The sequence below is a fragment of the Malania oleifera genome, chromosome 5, assembly GCF_029873635.1.
Source record: "Malania oleifera isolate guangnan ecotype guangnan chromosome 5, ASM2987363v1, whole genome shotgun sequence".
NCBI lineage: Eukaryota > Viridiplantae > Streptophyta > Magnoliopsida > Santalales > Ximeniaceae > Malania > Malania oleifera.
This window is the reverse complement of record NC_080421.1, coordinates 102,295,065-102,309,927: the sequence shown is the minus strand read 5'-3', so window position 1 is coordinate 102,309,927 and position 14,863 is coordinate 102,295,065. Positions and strand designations below refer to the sequence as shown.

Below are 14,863 nucleotides of genomic sequence, written 5' to 3'. Positions count from 1 at the left end.
GTCTTTTTTTATTTATTTATTTTATGTTAATTGTTATTTTGTTTTTACTCATTGGATTTTATTAAAGACTTGTTTTTTTTATTCTATTTTTTTCTTTATCATTTATTTAGATGCTCTTTTAATTATAGTTCTTTTTAGTATTAAAGTTTATTGAATTTATGTGTTTAATTAATGAAGTCTAAGATAAAAATAAATAAAAAATATAGAAAACTAAAATAAAATACAAGGCTCATGTTTTTTTATTTCTTGTGTCACGTTATTGTTTAGGTTGATTGATAGTCTAATTTTAATTCGAGTTCTGTGTTTGTGTTAAAGGACCAATTTTATTGCGCGCGTGTGCGTATTTGATTGAGTTTCCATTGCATACTCTATTTCCTTGTTTGAAGTTGCCATTTTTAATTAATACATGTTTCAGTGCTTCCTTAAGTTGGTTAGGATTTCCATTCTTGCTTTTTAATTTAGTGAATGTTAGTTTTAGGGTTTAAATTGCGTGTTATTTAATTTGTCAAAAGTGAAATTGAACAATCTTGAGATCCCGAATCTGAACTGAGTTCAGTACCTATTTAATTTCGATTGGAAGAACATAAAATCTGAGATTAAAACGCACTCCCTGAGGAGACGATCTAGCCATTGGGCTTAATATTACACGACAAAACTTCTATACTTGGGATAGCTTCCAAGCTGCTCATTTTTCAAGTGAGTCAAGTTTTTGGCGCCGTTGCCAGGGAATTGCCAGTTTTAATTTCGAATTTTGCGTTTTCCCAATTATTTTTTTGATTTTCTTTTATTAAATAGAAAAATGAAAAAAAATTGAAAATTAAAAAATTGAAAAAATTTTGTCTGTTGCCGTGTTAGTGGATTTTTGCTGGCGATTGTGATGTTTGATGCCCTGGGTTCGAGATAATTCGACTTTCACCTAGCACCAGTAGGGATACACATAGCATCGAGTCTGACTGTTTACCTGTTAGTCTTTCGGGTGATTCTGAATTTGAGCTGAATAATCTGTTTGGCCATTATTTTGAAGAAGCTATGGCTGCACACGCACCACGTACACTTGAAGATTTTCTACAACCTGCACGCACATCTACACCTTCATGCATTATGTTGCCACAAGATGCACTGAATTTCACTCTTAAGCATGGCATGTTATCTGTGATTCCCCAATTTCACGGGATGGACTCTGAGAGTCCGTACCAACACTTGACAGACTTTGAGATGGTTTGCACCACTTTCATTAATAGGGCTGGGACTGATGAATACATTAAATTACGTTTGTTTCCCTTTTCTCTGAAAGACAGGGCAAAAATCTGGTTTAATTCTTTGTGCCCTAACTCTATTACTAGCTGGGCTGAAATGCAGCGTGAGTTCTTACATAAGTTCTTTCCTCTTCAGAGAACTCAGTACCTACAGGAGCAGATCATTCAGTTCATGCAAAAAGATGGCGAGACATTCCAGGCATGTTGGGAGAGATTCAAGGACTTGATGAACATATGCCCGCACCATGGTTTCGAATCATGGAGGTTAGTGAATTATTTTTTTACTGCTTTAACCCCTGTGTGCAAACAATTTGTCCAGTCTATGTGCAATGGGATGTTCTTCTGTAAGGAACTAGACGAGGGCTTATCATTTTTAGACTATCTCGCTAAGAGTGCCCAGTAGTGGAACGCACGACCTGAACGGGTGCCGATAGCTGCCCAACCTATCCGAGCAATCAGTGGCGGGGGTAGATATGAGGTTAAAGAGGACACTAGCTTACAGGCCCTTATAGCTGCGTTATCTAAAAAATTGGAAGTCATGGAATCTGAAAAGTCGAAAGCTGAGATTTGCACGATTTGTGAGACTTCAGACCACAGACCTCAGGATTGTCAATTCTTACCTGTGTTGCAAGAGAGCAGATCTGATCAGGTGTCATCAGAAAATTGGGTTAACAAGATGCAGAATCAGCCGCTCTCAAACACTTACAACCCGGGGTGGTGGAATCATCCAAACCTCCAATGGAGAAATGATCAGCCTGGTCCATCATCTTCACGATATCAACAGGCACCTCAATCATATGCACCGCCTCCGCAACTGAGATACAATCTAGTCGTAACTCCTCAACCGCAGTATCAACCGCAATAGTTTTCTTGGAGCTACGCACCACCAGGATTCCAACCAGTGTTAGTCCCCATTCCAGTAAAGAAAGCTTCAGATGATAGTGTAGCGCAGGTGGCAACCATGCTCCAGCAATTCATGCAAATGCAAGTTACGACCAATGGAGAACTGAAAGATGCCGTAAGCAAGATGAGTACACAGCTTAATACCCTAGAAAAAGGAAAATTCCTTGCACAGCCTCAGCCTAATCCCTAGGTATATAGACAGCCACAACAGTTAGTGCACAATGTTTCAGAGGATACGTTTGAGTCAGCAAAAGCAGTTATTACTTTGCGAAGTGGAAAGGAAGTTCCCTGTCCTGAAATGGCCACTGACCAACAAACAACCACGCCGACACCTGAGGTGACAAATTAGACAGATAAAGGAAAATAAAAATCAGATGAGGCCAGCTTAAGTTTAACAAAGTCAGATAATAAAGAGGATGAGCCAGTTAAGGAATACCAACCTGTGGTACCATACCCTCAGCGTTTGACATCTGGACAAACGAACAAGTATCATACGGAGATTCAAGAGATATTCAAGCAGGTAAAAATCAATATTCCACTCTTAGATGCCATACAGCAGATCCCTGCATATGCAAAATTTCTAAAAGACCTATGCACCGTAAAAAGGAAACTGAACATGAAGAAAAAGGCTTTCTTAACTGAGCAGGTCAGTGCATTGATTCTTAGTCAGACTCCACAGAAACTTAGAGATCCTGGCTCCCCCACGATACCTATTATGATTGGTGAATCTCGTATCGAGAGAGCTCTACTTGACCTAGGGAGTAGTGTGAATCTGCTTCCGTCTTCATTATATGACCAGCTGGGTTTAGGTGAATTGAAGAGAACTACTATGATGCTATAGTTGGCAGACAAATCTGTAAAAGCTCCACGAGGTATTGTTTAGGATGTTTTGGTTCAGGTTGGCAAATTTTACTATCCCGTAGATTTCGTTGTTTTGGATATGCAGCAGCCTGTTTCCACCATTTATCAGGCTCCTGTCATTTTGGGGCGACCATTCCTTGCTACTTCAAACGCCCTAATTAACTGTCGGAACGGGGTCCTGAAGCTCACATTTGGGAACATGACACTGGAAATGAATGTTTTTAATGCTCATAGGATGTCAAGTGGGTGTGATAACGCAGATACTCATGCAGTCGATGTGATAGATGACTTAGACACTTCAGAGCTACTGTCGGTATTCGACGTCGATGCCGCACTTGAAAATGACTCTTTTGCGCAGTTTGAAGGGATTGATGAATTATTGCTAGAATCAGAGGAGCAGATCCCAGATAGTGGTCCTCGTATGTTTGATGCGAGTTATACAAGTAGTTGGCGTAAGCCTACATTTGAGGCCATTCACCTACCATAAATTCTGAAGTCGTTCGTAGAAGAAATTCTAACACTTGAGTTGAAATCATTGCCTGCCGAGCTGAAATATGCTTTCTTGGGTCCAGTAGATGGCATATTCCTTGTGGTAATTTCTTTACACCTTACTCTTGAACAAGAAACTAAATTATTGCAGGTACTTCGAGAGCATCGAGGAGCGATTGGATGGACTATCATTGACATCAAGGGTATCGACCCTTCCATTTGCACTCATAACATCTTCCTCGAAGGAGACGCTAAACCAGTTCGAGATGCACAAAGGAGGCTGAATCCATCCATGAAAGAGGTGGTAAAAAATGAAGTGTTGAAATTGTTAGCTGCTGACATCATCTATTCGATCTCCGACAGCAAATGGGTAAGCCTAACACAGGTAGTTCCAAAAAAAATTGGTTTGACTGTTATTGAAAATGTTAATGGAGAATTGATCCCATCTAGGAAAGTAACGGGTTGGAGAATGTGCATTGATTATCATAAATTGAATTCGGCTAGCCGAAAAGATCATTTCCCGTTACTTTTCCTAGATCAGATATTAGAGAAAGTAGCTGATAATTCTTTTTATTGTTTCTTGGATGGATTTTCTGGTTACTATCAAACTTCCGTAGCACCTGAGGACCAAAAGAAGATACCTTCACTTGTCCCTTTGGCACCTTTGCTTTCCGCAGAATGCCATTCGGTCTATGCAATGCCCCTAGTACTTTCCAACGCTGTATGATGAGTATTTTCTCTGATATGTTAGATGATATGTGCGAAATTTTTATGGATGACTTTTTTGTGTTCGGTAAGTCTTTTGATGATTGTTTGACACATTTAATTGCGATTTTGAAAAGATGTGAGGAAAAGAATTTACTTCTAAATTGGGAAAAATGCCAATTTATGGTATGTAGTGGTTTAGTACTTGGACATTTGGTTTCTGAGCGTGGTATAGAAGTTGACAGGGCCAAGGTAGAGCTAATTTCTCAGTTACTTGTCCCTAAGACAGTCAGGGATATTCGTTCCTTCCTTGGTCATGCCGGTTTCTATAGACGTTTTATTGAGGGTTTCAGTAGTATTGCTAAACCATTATGTACCTTGTTGCAAAATGAAACTGAATTTTTGTGGACTGATGATTGTCAACAGGCCTTTGAAAGACTAAAGCGACATTTGACTATTGCGCCTATCATGCAACCTCCTCGGTGGGACTTGCCATTTGAGATCATGACCGACGCTAGCGATTACGCTCTTGGTGCTGTTCTAGGTCAACGAATTGATAACAAGCCGTCGGTTATTTAATATTAATTTCAATCTGCTCATTTTTTGAGTGAGTCAATTTTCTATCAGCCTGGGGGTCATTACCCTACGTATGTTAGAATGTTTTACGCCAATTTGGGTAATGATGAAAATAGGTACTTCTCTCGTGTATTGAGGACAGATGTACGTTTCGACGCACAGTACATTTTAGATGTCCTTGATATTGACCGTGGAGACTTCAAGTGCCCAGATATGGTAAATTCCTAGATCTTCGAATAGGAATTTATAGTCGGCACGTTTGCGAACTTGACCCTATCTGATCCAGGCACGGCCAGCCAAAACCATCCCCCACAGTATAGACAGTTCACATTAGAGGGTAAGGTTGTGCACCACTTGATCACGTATAATGTCCTGCCCAAGGCAGGGTCTAAAGTGCACGTGTCATTTTTGGACTGTTTTATTATGTGGTGTCTGTTTGCCCGAAAGAAATTAGATCTTCCTAGCCTGATAATCTGATGGATGATGGCCAAAACAATTGGCCACCGTATTATAATGCCTTATGGGGGTATCCTGAACAAGAAATTTAGAAACGAGGAGACGACCTGCTGATATCTTCTCTGGCGTGACCTTAAGACTGATGGGGTACGAGCTTGTCAGCAACATCTAGGTGCCTTCTAGGGGAGCAAAAGCACAGGTAGAAGCCCCGCAAGAGCCACCACAGCCCGCGTAACCACCAAATGTGGATCTTATGGCTGCCATCACCAATTTGTCCGACTCATTCATACAGTTTTGAGGATCACTCCAATCAGACCTGCGATACTTGGCATCGTCATCCACTGCACTTCGTGAGGAGTTCCAGCAGTTCTCCATCTCTATTGCTGGTTACAGATTTAGAGAGGTCCATGACGATCAGCTTAAGTGAGCTGAATGACTGTATTCAGGAGATACAGGATGAAAGAGATAGGATGACCATGGACTTTGACTTTGATTCCAGTGACGGTGGTGATAGACGAGATGATGGAGGGGAGTTCAAGACTCCGGAGTAGTCTACAGATCAGATTACGTGGCTTTGATTCATTTTATTTTATTCTATATAACCTGGTCTGTACTGAATAAAACAGCTCTTACTTTTATTTTGTATTCTCATGACACCTTATGAAGATACTATGATATACTACCCTATTTGATTATGATATATATCAGCAGTACCTTGACATATATGTGCTTATAGTTAAATGATTATTCAATTGAAATGCATGAATAGTATAGAATGCCTCCTACATGGTGGATGCAGTTGATGAGAATTGCCTGTTGATAGATGATAGGTTCTCGCATGCCTACTCTTGTGATACTGCTTGTTTGAGAATCATTTTTGTGCAAGTAAAATTTTGGGAAATGTCCTGTTTACAGCCGGCATGCTGCCGAATTTTCTGCAGACATTTGCTCAAATGACTAAAACAATCCTCTTTTGTGTGCGCAAAATCTAAGTATGTCAATAGTTAATTCATTTACATATTACATTCCTTGGAGTCAATTGTGCATATATATATATATATATATATATATATATATACATTTAAAGTAATTTTTTTCATAACTTGCATAAATTTAGGGGGAGCTCTCTCATGGGAACTTGCCAAGTCTTAGCAACTGATACTAATGATTAATTTATCTTATTGCTTTAAACTTTGTGAAAGGTGATTATTGATTGTGTGCACAGTTCATATTTCTATCGCATACTTGTATTGATTATCATCTGTGGTGCACAACTTGTCCAATTCATGATCGTCTTGACATTTTATTTGCTTGATTGGACCATACTGAACCGTTTGAGTAGTTGTGGATAAATTGTTAGGAAATATAAACTCAAATAGGTTACATCTTATACAGGATTTATTTTGGAAAGTCCGATTTACAAATGGCACTCTGCCAAAATTTTTCTAAATCTTTCCAAAATTCTTCTTATATAATTGTAATACTTACCCATTGCCTAGGTTATTAACTCATATAGCCCTTTTTGCTATTGCCAAAAGGGGGAGATGGAAAGGGGCAAAAATAATGGGTAAAATAATATGGTCAAAACTAAGTTGGATGCATATTGAGAGGGGGAGCCTTCTTGGGCTTAACCCTATATTTTTGCTAATCGTATTTGTCATCATCAAAAAGGGGGAGAATGTTAACCCTATCTAATAAATGTTTGAGGTTATGTGTAGGAACTCAAATTGGCAGATCAAGATGCACATAGAGAAGGTGAAGAGTCAAAACCCCAATCATTCTATGTTGTAATAATGTTTCTTTGAAGTAAAAGGTATGTAATAGTAAATAGTGTTTGGTTTGTAATAAGCTCACACACATCACATGCATGATAATACGTAAGCTCAAACAAACCATAAACTAAAAGTGACCTTAGAATGACCTTAGGGTTTACCCTTTAGTTGATCGAAGTCGACCGACACCGAATTCTTTCGGTGGCTTTAAATTGGACAAAGATGACCATAAGACACACACCATTGCACCTATGATTGTTATCCACTTGAATAGGGTTTGTGTGCTTTAAGACAGGGGACAGGGCCGAAATGCACACATTGTGCACTTTCTGTCAACTGACCTTTACAGTTCATTCTGCCCGGTCGACCGAAACAGGCTTCGGTCAACAGTTAACCAAGGTCCTGGTCGACCGAACTAGTGTAGTTCAAAACCTCCGGTTGCCCGAAACCCCCTAAGATCAACAAATTGACCATTTAGTCATTCAAGCCAAATTTGTATTAAAACTACCTGGTTGACCGAGGGTCTTCGGAAGAAATCCCAATTGTCTGGTTGACCGACCCATTCCGTTCAAAATGACCTGGTCGACCAAACCTCGGTAAAATGGAAAATCGCCCACTTTCGGTCGACTGAGTTTTCAATTCAAAAGTGTCGTGGTCGACCGAATCATATGAACTCTGGTCAATCGAAATGGTTCTGGTCGACCGGACCTCTCGGGTTGCCCTGACTTTTATCACGATTAAACACTTTTAAATAGGGTTAATTAGGGTTAAATTGATCTTAAACAATATTAATGATACCCTACATGTCCTAACGGCTATATAGCCCATCATTTGTTAAGATTAAAAAGATATTAGCGATCTTGATTAGGAGAAAGTCCTTGAAAATCCCAAAACCTATAATACTCATTTTTGAGCATCCTACACTTATTCTTACCTTATCTTACTACTCAAACTTCTTTGTAAGTGTGTTTAAGTGTGGTTGTGCATATAAGTTTGCTCTCCTTGATTTAGTTGTTTGATATAATTTTCTTGAGACCTAAACATAAGTATTCTTAGGGGACTTTGCTAATAAGTCTCATCTAAGAAGACTTGTATTAAACTTTTGAGTATTGCATATCCATTGCAATAACTTGAGAAGTTCGTATTTGTTTGTGGATTGCAAAAACTGTTCAAAACATTTTCAAATATTTTGTGGTATTTATTTTGATATAACTTTGAGAAGATACTTGTTTATGTGATAGTGATCTTTGTTGAAATATTCATTCACTCATATATTATTTGTTGAATACAAAGATTACACATCTTTTGCAAACCAAGCATATACATTATTTGATATTTACATGCTTGAGACATCCTGCTGATTGAAATATTTGAAATTTGATATCTTTGTGTGAACTTATTAGCTGAATATCTTGAGGTACAAAGATTGTCTGGTGACACTCTCATGTAAGCATTACACTGATAGAAAATATATTTGAGAGTTGAAATATTGGACCACACTAAGCTTACATATTAAATCATATTATGGTGTAAGTGATTGAATGTATTTGGGTACACATCTACTTTACGTGAAAGCACAATCACTGTACCGATTTCATTTGATTGCAAAACTGTTGTATTCCATGTATGGGCCTGAAGAGGGAGACTAGCCTTGGAATAGTTCCGGATTGGCTTAGACCCGGTTAGGAAAGCTAGGTCCACCATTTTGTTAAGGCGTGTAGGTTGAGGTCTGCCCCGCTAATTGACTTAATTGTAATCGATGCCGCTCCACCCTTAAGTGAGCTATTAGTGGAATCCTCGGGCTTGCGAGCTAGAGGCGGGGATTTAGGCACAGTTGGCCGAACCCCGATAACATATCGTGTGTTTGTTTATATTTTCGCACTTTATATTTACCACACATGTATGTTATTATGTGGATGATGCGTTTGATTTAAATTTCCGTATATCATATTTATCGGCATATTTGGAACTACATAGAAAAGCCCTAGGTTGTAATATTTTGCCAACACCTAGTTCAACTTAGGAGAAAAGTTTAAAATTTCAATTTTCCCCCTCTTGAGAATACACCAATTCTAACATTTCATGAAATAAACTAGATAGTTGAGGGCTTGCCCCTTGTGTATTTTCGCTCCTACAGTCAAAGAGCAAATCTATCCATTCAGACTTCTTACTAGAGCTCCAGGATCCGTATCTGATATATTCTTTTTCCTGACCTCGGTTTCCAAATCTTCTTACAACATACTAACCATTTTGTTCCCCGTGATTGGGTGGAAGATTCCCCTGGACTCCTGACTCCTTATCCTCGAAGGCTAACCATCTAGCATCTCTCAATGATTGCACTTTATTCTTAAAAGTCCAGCATTTTTCAATTGAATGGCCTATTGTCTCAGTGTGATATTCACATTGAGCATTTGGGTTATACCACCTTGGGTAAGGGGGTTGTATCAACACTCCCGGTGTAGGTGCAACTAAATGCCTTTCAAGCAACTGTGGGAATAATCTTGCAAAGGTCATCGAGATAGGATGAATTTCCTTTCTTTTCCTTTCCTTTGGTGGCATTCCTGGCATCTGTAAGTTACGTTGCTCCGAAGTTCATGAAGGACTAAAGGAATCCATGTGCTGTCGTGCACCCCCGGGTGCTACGTTACTTGTCCACTTTTCTTTCCTTTTTTCAATCACTTTGAAGAACTTTGTCCTGGCCTTGTATATTGCAATCCTTTTATTTTGACTACTTCCTTAACCTGCTTTCTGGTGATTCTCAAGTCAGCAAAATTTTGAGAAATGCCTCTAATTTGGTGGTCAACACCTGGATCTTTGAAAAAATCATCAAATGAACAAACTGCTTTTCCTTTTTCCACCCGAGGATAACCCAGTGTTGTCATTTTTTCTTGATCATAAGAGTACTTACTCGCCTTCTTCTCCATATTTCATAAAGTTTGCTTGTCTGAAGCTATATCATTGTTGTACTAAGCGATAAAAGCGTGAGTTAAATCCTCCCATGTGTAAATCTTTACTCGATTATACCATCTTAGGGCTTCCCCAGTAAAGCTATCTTGGAAATACTAGATAAAAGGATTATCATCGCTACAATGTGCAACCATTTTTTGTAAATACATCCTCAAGTGAGTTAGTGGACATTTAGACCCACTAAACTTCTCAAAATCCAAGATTTTGATCTTCAGAGGTAAGATCAAGTTCGGCACCAAACATGGATTGAAAGCAGCCGACGAACCAGACATGTTTACTTTATGCATAACTTGCAGCTCTTCTTCCCAGACTTCATTCTTATGATTCATTTCTTCACTAGGTGTCTGTTCTTTATTCATCTTTTCAGCTATCTCCCCCTCTTGAATATCCAGATTGATGACTAGTGGTGCTTGGACATTTCCATTTAGTTGAAATTTCTGGTCCTGAATCATTAGGATAAATGTGTGTAAGCTCGGTCCTAAGTCAGCCAACAACTTCATCGATCGTGGGAACAAAGACTTGTTTTCAACTGTCTTCTCTGGATGTTGTGTAATTTTGTTCCATGAGGGGGCTATCTCCTCCATTTGATCATTAATCTTTCAAACATCTTGATGGACATCTTCATGATTTGGTGTAGGAGATCTCATCTGATCTTCTATATCTTTCCACATGAGTTTAAACCTTCGTCGGGAATTTAAAAGGATGTAGAAAGACCATTTTTTTCCGCCTGCTTTTAGAATATCGGATCTTGATTTCACCACCTTGGCACACTGGTTTTACAAAAAATTGGGATATAATTACAGACTCATTAGAGATGACTATGCATGCATGGTAATGGAATTGAGCATGGAATGCATGATTAGGTCATGCAATGGGTGTTTATGCATGAGTGTAACTAGTGCAAAAATATATACAAATAGGGATATGAAAATGCATGCAGCCTATCATGCATGGCTATGCATGAAGTGCATGAATGCAATGCTACCTAGATGACCACTTTGCTCGAATTGTAGAAAAAATTTCACTAATGAAAGATTTCATGGTTAAGACGACCATTGATGGACCACTAATTCAATTCAATTACTCCCTCAACCATTCCTTTCCTTGATGATGGTCCATGTACCTTAGATCCTACAAAGGATTGGGTTATGATATGGGTTTGGGATTAACTCGGGCGAGTCAACCCATTGGGTTGGTTTAACCCAGGCTTGTGGACCTCGAGTGTTTCAAAATATGGGCTTCAAGCTATTTTCTGATGAATTGAGGTCGGAGTTTAGAGAGAGTTTGGCTTGGATTGCTTTAAAAATGTTTGCCTGGTTTTAAGTAATAGGGTCAAAGCCCTGTTTTGAAATGTGGGTTTGGCCCTTTTTGAAAATCAGGCCTGGGTCGGGTTTTTTGTTTAGAAAAAGATTGGGCCTAGATTTTTTTTTTTAAAAAAAAAAAGGTTGGGTCCGAGTTATTTGAAAAGGATTGGGCCAACCCACTTTTTAAAATGTTTAAGCCAAATGTTTTATTTTTTGAAAGGATGGTTCATGGTCTCATTATTGGGCTTTTCTAGAATAACGGCTAAGTAGTATGCGTGTCTAAAATTGATGCAATATGCAAACACAACACAAAACATATATACAAAAGACATGGATTAAATCACATGGAGAAGGATGAGGATCCTATCCCAAACCAAGGTAGATACACCTATTTTATAGGGTTTCTTCATAAGTCTATCCTGGTTAGGGAAAACTATAGATAAGTATGTGTGGGTAGGCTTTATTCCCTATAAATACAGGTCCCCAGTTTTAAATTCCATCTTCCCGCATAGGGGTTCAGACAAAACTCGCACTGAGTGGGGTGGTTTGTGGGTCCCATCAAGCTTAAGCTACGAGGGGGCAAATGCTATTACACCCCTATCTAATCCTAACAGATAAAGCTCAGGTATAGAGTGTGTGGGAGTATGTGAGTCCTAGTTTAGCCTAATCCCGCTACCCTACATGCATTTCCCATGCTTATTCACAATTAATCACATATTTATTCAAACAACAAAAGAAATCAATCACATGCTTATTCAAAATGAAACAAAATATTTACAATTAACACCCTTAAAAAATTGGAAATAAAATAATTATAATTAATATTCTTATCTAAATAGTTTGGAAATTAAAATATTTACAATTAATATTCTTATCTAAAAATTTGGAAAGAAAATATTTACAATTAATATTCTTATCTAAAAAATTTGGAAAGAAAATATTTACGATTAATATTCTTAATTAAAAAATTTGGAAAGAAAATATTTATAATTAATATTCTCATCTAAAAAATTTGGAAAGAAAATATTTACAATTAATATTCTTATCTAAAAAATTTGGAAAGAAAATATTTACGATTAATATTCTTAATTAAAAAATTTGGAAAGAAAATATTTATAATTAATATTCTCATCTAAAAAATTTGGAAATAAAATATTTACAATTGATATTCTTATCGAAAAAAATTTGAAAGAAAATATTTACAATTAATATTCTTATCTAAAAATTTGGAAAGAAAATATTTAAAATTAATATTAAAAATTTGGAAAGAAAATATTTACAATTAATATTCACAAAATGAGGAGCAACTAAAAGATTTATTAAATTTGAGTTTGGGATAATTTCTAATTAATTATTGGCTTAACTCTCTAAGATCCCCAGCGGAGTTGCCAAATTGTCGCAACGTCCCAGCGCGCCTGTGCCCTGGGGTCGGCAAAATAAAAATGTGGTTTAAATTTTCGGGAAAAACATAGGAATGGAGTCGCCACTAACCTTTTAGTGTGGTTAGAATACTTAATTACTACTAGAATTGATCTGTGTTACCAAAGCTAGGGTCGGGAGTTCGGCTACGCGAGAGGAAGGTACGAGCACCCCTTACGCACCCATTCTTACGAACGGTGCCTAATTAATTTGGAATTATCCCTAATTTATTTTAATAGATCTTCAAAATTACTCCCTTTTATAAATTAATCACAAAAATATACATAATATATATTCCCTCATAACTAAGGGTACGTGAAGCCCAAAAGCTCGTGCCCCTTTTTGAAATCATAGAGATAAAAATCGAATATATTTAATAAAATACACTCCCAAATTTGGAAATCTTATAGGATTTTTCTAAGTACGAAAATACTAGTTTGAGAGGTTTTTAGAACTTAAATGGTATCAAACAATGATTTACAAGTCTCAAAATATTTTTCTTGGCTTTTTCTATTTTTTTTTTCCACTTTTTTTTTTGAATTTTGAAATCAAATATTTTTTTTAGAATTTTCTCCTAATTTTCTATTTTTTATGATTTTATGTATTTTACCAAAATTTCAAATAGTTAATAAAGAAAATAGTATAATACTAATACTATATATCACAATACGTAAATATCATATGTCCCAACCTCAATGGTACAACCCAAGTATTAACAATCAATCCAAACTTAATAATATACCCTAGTATGGAAATAATTAAACCTCACGTAAATCATATATAATTTACACAAAAAGGAATGAAGTTATGGAAACAATTCGAATTACGAATCTAATTATGAAATGTATACAAAAAGGTAACATGCCATAAGATGGAAACCCTAAAAATGAGTATGGAAATAAATTGAATTCAATCAAGCAATATTCAATAATATGGAAATCTTTAGAGTTAACATACACTATATGGAAACCCTAAAAACCACTATACAATAATATGGAATTCCTAAAACTAATACACAAGTTATATGAAAGTAATTAAACCCTAGACATGCAACCCAATCAAACCCTAAACATCAAACCTACCACATGAACATTACATATTTAAATAAACATGACAAAATTCAAGCTTTAAACATTAACACAAACTCCAAATTAAATCTAAGTAAGTACCTGCATAATGAAGACCCAAACATTAGAATAAATCAACACAAACAAAAAAAGAATGAAAATAAAAATAAACAAAATAGAAATAAGAAAGAAGGGAAAAAAAAATAGGAAAAGAAACGCACGTGCATGTGTGTGTGTATTCGCATGCCTGGTGTGTGCATGAGAGTATGCGTGTGGTGTGTATAACCGACATGCAGTGACTTACCGCGGGGGGTGCTGCTGGAGATGGGAGTCGTGGAGAGCAAGACTAGTATGACGACGAAGAGTTGCAGAGGGAGCAACGAATGGTGGCAGGTACAGAGCCGTGGCTGCTGGTGTCGGTGAGGTAGATCAACATCGCCAAAGAAAAAAGTAGGCAGCAGAGGAAAGTCTGGTGGTGCTCGGGTTGCTCGGCTGCTGCTGTTGATGGTGGTTGCTCAGCTGCTATTGTGGTGGTGATTTGGTTTGTTGCAACAGATGGAACAGGGGGTGGTTTGGTCTGGTGGCTCTTGGCAGTGTTGGATCACTGGAGCGGGTGGCTGCAAAGGTTGCAGGGGAGTGCCATGGGTGGTTGCAAGGGGAAGCTCTCAGGTGGCTGTGAAACAGAGAATGGCAGTTGTCGCGATGTCTCGGAAGCGCGGGTGCCCTGGGGCGGAAAAATAAAAATTGTGGTTTAAATTTTCAAGAAAAACAAGGAAAATTGGAGTCGCCACTAACCTTTTAGTGTGGTTAGAACACTTAATTACTACCCCGTTAAGTTTAGAATGGGTCTACGTTATCAGAGTTGGGGTCGAGAGTTCGGTTACGCGAGGGGAAGGTACGAACACCCCCTACGCGCCCATTCTTAAGAACGGTACCTAATTAATTTGGAATTATCCCTAAGTTAATTTAAAAAGTCTTTAAAATTACTCCTCTAGTGAATTTACTAATGCACATGCAAAATAAATAAATAAATGATACAAAAATATACATAATATATAAGTATATACATATTCCCTCAGAACTAAAGG

At 37.5% G+C, this 14,863-nt stretch overlaps 1 non-coding gene across 1 annotated transcript; it reads right to left on the bottom strand.

The window, feature by feature from the left end:
- Positions 1-1,400: 1,400 nt before the first annotated feature.
- Positions 1,401-1,508, bottom strand: LOC131156851 (small nucleolar RNA R71). The gene has a single exon (XR_009137120.1). It is a non-coding gene; the product is annotated as a small nucleolar RNA R71 (small nucleolar RNA).
- Positions 1,509-14,863: the final 13,355 nt, after the last annotated feature.